Below are 6,235 nucleotides of genomic sequence, written 5' to 3'. Positions count from 1 at the left end.
AGTTCAGCGTTGTGTGCCCATCTCCAAACTTCTCACGTCCTTGCGGAGCAACATCCCCAGTCTTTCCAAGTTGCTGGGAACGTGATGGTTGTGGGTGGTGTCTTTTAGCTCAAAGCATATGTCACGCTCCCTTTCCCAACTCTTTGTAGAAGAACTCGATTGTTGGAGATGGATCCATGGCCATCATGCCAAGGGTTAATACTTTGGCGCTTGCTCTGTTCACTCCGTGCAGTGACCTGATGTTGAAGTGATGCCAGGAGCAACTCACCATTTCAGCAGCCCGGATGAGGTGGGAAATGGCCCGGCAGTTTGTACTGCTCAGTGTGACACGGAGCTGCTTTGCTCATGCACTCCCGTCTACCACTAAATGTTGGAGGTGTGCCAGTGAGCGAGGAATGTGCCACAGCCTCAGCGACTGATAGAAAACTGCAGCGCACAACCGACAGTAGGAAAGCGCTTCCAAACATGCAGTCAAATCTGGGCGGTTTATTGGCCGACTAAGTAAAAACGTTGAAGGAAGGCCGTCCCAAGGTGGCCGGCCGGCCGGCCGACCGAGACTGTGGTGACTCCGGCGGATAGACTCCTCGGCTGCTCTCCAGGACAGGGGCTACGTTGACTCTGGTTTCTCTTCAAAATGCACAAGTCTTTCGCCTTATACTAAAGACTTCCGTGGAGAGGGACGTTCAAGAGTTTAAGTTATTTTTGGTGGGCTTTGCTGTAAGGCTGTGCCCTTTGAGTGTGTCAAATGTCAAGCAGCTGTCTGTCAAGGCTCAGAGGTGCACTTAGGTCAACCTTGGGGCGGAGGTGATCAGCAGCAGCAGCCTTTGTTATGCACCCTTAAAAACATGGCACCACAACAACTGACTTGTGTGCCAAGATCTTGGGTTGGCCCCAGACACCTGTGGGCCATTGACCTGGTATTGCAGTGCCACCAGGAACGGTGCACCATTCTCTTTTTTCTGTGAAAAGCAAAGCGAAGCTGAAACCAGAAAGACATCAACCCGTGCCTGTGCGTCAATTTAATTGCGAGCCCATGTTTCTTGTAAGGAAGCAGCAGCAGCAGCAGCAGCAGCGTAAAAGCTTACAGCACCTGGTATTCCCAGGCGGTCTCCCATCCAAGTACTAACCCGGCCCGACCCTGCTTGGCTTCCGAGATCAGACGAGATCGGGCGTGCTCAGGGTGGTATGGCCGTAAGCCGGGGGGTTGGGGACACAGACTGCTTTTATGGACTGGGCAAGGCCCCCTGCGCGTGGCGGGGCTCAAAAGTCAGCCTTTCGGACACACTGCACTTCAGCCTTTATCTCCACCACATGCTACACTCTAGTCCAGTATCGGGAAGCGACACCGAGATGGGCAAGCGGCTGTTGGTGCCGTCATGTCCAGTTGTTGCTGAATCTATAGGAAACGACAGCCAGGTATGCCAGTAAAAAAGGTCAAGTGTTTCCTCTCCAATGTGTGCTGGAGGTTGAAGTTGAACATAGCACAGCATTAACGAGCAACTGAGTCAAGGCATTGGCCTCTGGGATTATTCATTTCCAGCACCATCAGCCAAGAGCTGTGTCTGGCAAGAGCCACCCGGTGTTTGGCGAGTACACCTCATACTTACCTGGCAGGGGAGATACCATGATCAAGAAGGCGGTTCACCCAGGGCGAGGCTCAGCCATTGCACTCCGGCTGTGTTGACCCCTGCAAATTCCCCAAACGTGGGAGTCTTGACTGCATAATTTTTGCTAGTGGGGTGCTGCGTCCGCGCTTTCCCCCGATGATGTCGTTGTAAGCAAAGGTCAGCCGCCCGAAGTTCAACGTTGTGTGCCCATCTCCAAACTTCTCACGTCCTTGCGGAGCAACATCCCCAGTCTTTCCAAGTTGCTGGGAACGTGATGGTTGTGGGTGTTGTCTTTTAGCTCAAAGCAAATGTCACGCTCCCTTTCCCAACTCTTTGTAGAAGAACTTGATTGTTGGAGATGGATCCATGGCCATCATGCCAAGGGTTAATACTTTGGCGCTTGCTCTGTTCACTCCGTGCAGTGACCTGATGTTGAAGTGATGCCAGGAGCAACTCACCATTTCAGAAGCCCGGATGAGGTGGGAAATGGCCCGGCAGTTTGTACTGCTCAGTGTGACACGGAGCTGCTTTGCTCATGCACTCACGCCTACCACTAAATGTTGGAGGTGTGCCAGTGAGCAAGGAATGTGCCACAGCCTCAGCGACTGATAGAAAACTGCAGCGCACAACCGACAGTAGGAAAGCGCTTCCAAACATGCAGTCAAATCTGGGCGGTTTATTGGCCGACTAAGCAAACACGTTGAAGGAAGGCCGTCCCAAGGTGGCCGGCCGGCCGGCCGACCGAGACTGTGGTGACTCCGGCGGATAGACTCCTCGGCTGCTCTCCAGGACAGGGGCTACGTTGACTCTGGTTTCTCTTCAAAATGCACAAGTCTTTCGCCTTTTACTAAAGACTTCCGTGGAGAGGGACGTTCAAGAGTTTAAGTTATTTTTGGTGGGCTTTGCTGTAAGGCTGCGCCCTTTGAGTGTGTCAAATGTCAAGCAGCTGTCTGTCAAGGCTCAGAGGTGCACTTAGGTCAACCTTGGGGCGGAGGTGATCAGCAGCAGCAGCCTTTGTTATGCGCCCTTAAAAACATGGCACCACAACAACTGACTTGTGTGCCAAGATCTTGGGTTGGCCCCAGACACCTGTGGGCCATCGCTTCTCGGCCTTTTGGCTAAGATCAAGTGTAGTATCTGTTCTTATCAGTTTAATATCTGATATGTCCTCTATATGGGGATTAAATATTAAATGCATTTTTGAGCAGTGGGAGGTGAAAACTGGGGCTTGCTCTCTTCACTCCTTGCATTGACCTGGTATTGCAGTGCCACCAGGAACGGTGCACCATTCTCTTTTTTCTGTGAAAAGCAAAGCGAAGCTGAAACCAGAAAGACATCAACCCGTGCCTGTGCGTCAATTTAATTGCGAGCCCATGTTTCTTGTAAGGCAAGCAGCAGCAGCAGCGTAAAAGCTTACAGCACCTGGTATTCCCAGGCGGTCTCCCATCCAAGTACTAACCCGGCCCGACCCTGCTTAGCTTCCGAGATCAGACGAGATCGGGCGTGCTCAGGGTGGTATGGCCGTAAGCCGAGGGGCTGGCGACAGAGAGTGCCTTTACGGACTAGGCAAGGCCCCTGCTCGTGGAGGGGCATGTTTCTTGTAAGGAAGCAGCAGTGTAAAAGCGTGCAGCGGTGTAAAAGCTTACAGCACCTGGTATTCCCAGGCGGTCTCCGATCCAAGTACTAGCCAGGCCCGACCCTGCTTGGCTTCCGAGATCAGACGAGATCGGGCGTGCTCAGGGTGGTATGGCCGTAAGCCGGGGGGTTGGGGACACAGACTGCTTTTATGGACTGGGCAAGGCCCCCTGCGCGTGGCGGGGCTCAAAGTCAGCCTTTCGGACACACTGCACTTCAGCCTTTATCTCCACCACATGCTACACTCTAGTCCAGTATCGGGAAGCGACACCGAGATGGGCAAGCGGCTGTTGGGGCCGTCATGTCCAGGTGTTGCTGAATCTATAGGAAACGACAGCCAGGTATGCCAGTAAAAAAGGTCGAGTGTTTCCTCTCCAATGTGTGCTGGAGGTTGAAGTTGAACATAGCACAGCATTAACGAGCAACTGAGTCAAGGCATTGGCCTCTGGGATTATTCATTTCCAGCACCATCAGCCAAGAGCTGTGTCTGGCAAGAGCCACCCGGTGTTTGGCGAGAGTACACCTCATACTTACCTGGCAGGGAGATACCATGATCAAGCAGGCGGTTCACCCAGGGAGAGGCTCAGCCATTGCACTCCGGCTGTGTTGACCCCTGCAAATTCCCCAAACGTGGGAGTCTTGACTGCATAATTTTTGCTAGTGGGGTGCTGCGTCCGCGCTTTCCCCCGATGATGTCGTTGTAAGCAAAGGTCAGCCGCCCGAAGTTCAACGTTGTGTGCCCATCTCCAAACTTCTCACGTCCTTGCGGAGCAACATCCCCAGTCTTTCCAAGTTGCTGGGAACGTGATGGTTGTGGGTGTTCTTTTAGCTCAAAGCAAATGTCACGCTCCCTTTCCCAACTCTTTGTAGAAGAACTCGATTGTTGGAGATGGATCCATGTCCATCATGCCAAGGGTTAATACTTTGGCGCTTGCTCTGTTCACTCCGTGCAGTGACCTGATGTTGAAGTGATGCCAGGAGCAACTCACCATTTCAGAAGCCCGGATGAGGTGGGAAATGGCCCGGCAGTTTGTACTGCTCAGTGTGACACGGAGCTGCTTTGCTCATGCACTCACGTCTACCACTAAATGTTGGAGGTGTGCCAGTGAGCGAGGAATGTGCCACAGCCTCAGCGACTGATAGAAAACTGCAGCGCACAACCGACAGTAGGAAAGCGCTTCCAAACATGCAGTCAAATCTGGGCGGTTTATTGGCGACTAAGCAAAAACGTTGAAGGAAGGCCGTCCCAAGGTGGCCGGCCGGCCGGCCGACCGAGACTGTGGTGACTCCGGCGGATAGACTCCTCGGCTGCTCTCAGGACAGGGGCTACGTTGACTCTGGTTTCTCTTCAAAATGCACAAGTCTTTCGCCTTTTACTAAAGACTTCCGTGGAGAGGGACGTTCAAGAGTTTAAGTTATTTTTGGTGGGCTTTGCTGTAAGGCTGCGCCCTTTGAGTGTGTCAAATGTCAAGCAGCTGTCTGTCAAGGCTCAGAGGTGCACTTAGGTCAACCTTGGGGCGGAGGTGATCAGCAGCAGCAGCCTTTGTTATGCGCCCTTAAAAACATGGCACCACAACAACTGACTTGTGTGCCAAGATCTTGGGGTGGCCCCAGACACCTGTGGGCCATCGCTTCTCGGCCTTTTGGCTAAGATCAAGTGTAGTATCTGTTCTTATCAGTTTAATATCTGATATGTCCTCTATATGGGGATTAAATATTAAATGCATTTTTGAGCAGTGGGAGGTGAAAACTGGGGCTTGCTCTCTTCACTCCTTGCATTGACCTGGTATTGCAGTGCCACCAGGAACGGTGCACCATTCTCTTTTTTCTGTGAAAAGCAAAGCGAAGCTGAAACCAGAAAGACATCAACCCGTGCCTGTGCGTCAATTTAATTGCGAGCCCATGTTTCTTGTAAGGAAGCAGCAGCAGCAGCGTAAAAGCTTACAGCACCTGGTATTCCCAGGCGGTCTCCCATCCAAGTACTAACCCGGCCCGACCCTGCTTAGCTTCCGAGATCAGACGAGATCGGGCGTGCTCAGGGTGGTATGGCCGTAAGCCGAGGGGCTGGCGACAGAGAGTGCCTTTATGGACTAGGCAAGGCCCCTGCTCGTGGAGGGGCATGTTTCTTGTAAGGAAGCAGCAGTGTAAAAGTGTGCAGCGGTGTAAAAGCTTACAGCACCTGGTATTCCCAGGCGGTCTCCCATCCAAGTACTAACCAGGCCCGACCCTGCTTGGCTTCCGAGATCAGACGTGCTCAGGGTGGTATGGCCGTAAGCCGGGGGGTTGGGGACACAGACTGCTTTTATGGACTGGGCAAGGCCCCCTGCGCGTGGAGGGGCTCAAAAGTCAACCTTTCGGACACACTGCACTTCAGCCTTTATCTCCACCACATGCTACACTCTAGTCCAGTATCGGGAAGCGACACCGAGATGGGCAAGCGGCTGTTGGTGCCGTCATGTCCAGTTGTTGCTGAATCTATAGGAAACGACAGCCAGGTATGCCAGTAAAAAAGGTCGAGTGTTTCCTCTCCAATGTGTGCTGGAGGTTGAATTTGAACATAGCACAGCATTAACGAGCAACTGAGTCAAGGCATTGGCCTCTGGGATTATTCATTTCCAGCACCATCAGCCAAAGAGCTGTGTCTGGCAAGAGCCACCCGGTGTTTGGCGAGTACACCTCATACTTACCTGGCGGGGGAGATACCATGATCAAGCAGGCGGTTCACCCAGGGCGAGGCTCAGCCATTGCACTCCGGCTGTGTTGACCCCAGCAAATTCCCCAAACGTGGGAGTCTTGACTGCATAATTTTTGCTAGTGGTGTGCTGCGTCCGCGCTTTCCCCCGATGATGTCGTCGTAAGCAAAGGTCAGCCGCCCAAAGTTCACCGTTGTGTGCCCATCTCCAAACTTCTCTCGTCCTTGCGGAGCAACATCCCCAGTCTTTCCAAGTTGCTGGGAACGTGATGGTTGTGGGTGTTGTCTTTAGCTCAAAGCA

The 6,235-nt window shown here is 52.8% G+C and overlaps 12 non-coding genes and 1 pseudogene across 12 annotated transcripts; 8 read left to right on the top strand and 5 right to left on the bottom strand.

The window, feature by feature from the left end:
* The first annotated feature begins 613 nt into the window (after nt 1-613).
* Nucleotides 614-726, top strand: LOC122764595. Its single transcript, XR_006359794.1, has one exon. It is a non-coding gene; the product is annotated as a U5 spliceosomal RNA (small nuclear RNA).
* Nucleotides 727-1,078: 352 nt separating this feature from the next.
* Nucleotides 1,079-1,197, bottom strand: LOC122764597. The gene has a single exon (XR_006359796.1). It is a non-coding gene; the product is annotated as a 5S ribosomal RNA (ribosomal RNA).
* Nucleotides 1,198-1,599: 402 nt separating this feature from the next.
* Nucleotides 1,600-1,763, top strand: LOC122764588. Its single transcript, XR_006359787.1, has one exon. It is a non-coding gene; the product is annotated as a U1 spliceosomal RNA (small nuclear RNA).
* Nucleotides 1,764-2,410: 647 nt separating this feature from the next.
* Nucleotides 2,411-2,523, top strand: LOC122764594. Its single transcript, XR_006359793.1, has one exon. It is a non-coding gene; the product is annotated as a U5 spliceosomal RNA (small nuclear RNA).
* Nucleotides 2,524-2,705: 182 nt separating this feature from the next.
* Nucleotides 2,706-2,898, top strand: LOC122764592. Its single transcript, XR_006359791.1, has one exon. It is a non-coding gene; the product is annotated as a U2 spliceosomal RNA (small nuclear RNA).
* Nucleotides 2,899-3,017: 119 nt separating this feature from the next.
* LOC122764596 lies at nt 3,018-3,136 on the bottom strand. Its single transcript, XR_006359795.1, has one exon. It is a non-coding gene; the product is annotated as a 5S ribosomal RNA (ribosomal RNA).
* A 110-nt stretch (nt 3,137-3,246) lies between these two features.
* Nucleotides 3,247-3,365, bottom strand: LOC122764598. Its single transcript, XR_006359797.1, has one exon. It is a non-coding gene; the product is annotated as a 5S ribosomal RNA (ribosomal RNA).
* Nucleotides 3,366-3,768: 403 nt separating this feature from the next.
* Nucleotides 3,769-3,931, top strand: LOC122764590. The gene has a single exon (XR_006359789.1). It is a non-coding gene; the product is annotated as a U1 spliceosomal RNA (small nuclear RNA).
* Nucleotides 3,932-4,574: 643 nt separating this feature from the next.
* On the top strand, nt 4,575-4,687 carry LOC122764593. Its single transcript, XR_006359792.1, has one exon. It is a non-coding gene; the product is annotated as a U5 spliceosomal RNA (small nuclear RNA).
* Nucleotides 4,688-4,869: 182 nt separating this feature from the next.
* LOC122764591 lies at nt 4,870-5,062 on the top strand. The gene has a single exon (XR_006359790.1). It is a non-coding gene; the product is annotated as a U2 spliceosomal RNA (small nuclear RNA).
* Nucleotides 5,063-5,180: 118 nt separating this feature from the next.
* Nucleotides 5,181-5,299, bottom strand: LOC122764587. Its single transcript, XR_006359786.1, has one exon. It is a non-coding gene; the product is annotated as a 5S ribosomal RNA (ribosomal RNA).
* Nucleotides 5,300-5,409: 110 nt separating this feature from the next.
* LOC122764599 lies at nt 5,410-5,518 on the bottom strand (annotated as a pseudogene).
* Nucleotides 5,519-5,921: 403 nt separating this feature from the next.
* Nucleotides 5,922-6,085, top strand: LOC122764589. Its single transcript, XR_006359788.1, has one exon. It is a non-coding gene; the product is annotated as a U1 spliceosomal RNA (small nuclear RNA).
* The last annotated feature ends 150 nt before the right edge of the window (nt 6,086-6,235 follow it).

This window comes from Solea senegalensis, unplaced genomic scaffold (genome assembly GCF_019176455.1).
Source record: "Solea senegalensis isolate Sse05_10M unplaced genomic scaffold, IFAPA_SoseM_1 scf7180000017503, whole genome shotgun sequence".
NCBI lineage: Eukaryota > Metazoa > Chordata > Actinopteri > Pleuronectiformes > Soleidae > Solea > Solea senegalensis.
The sequence above is the reverse complement of the archived record's forward strand: the minus strand, read 5'-3'. Positions and strand labels throughout refer to the sequence as shown.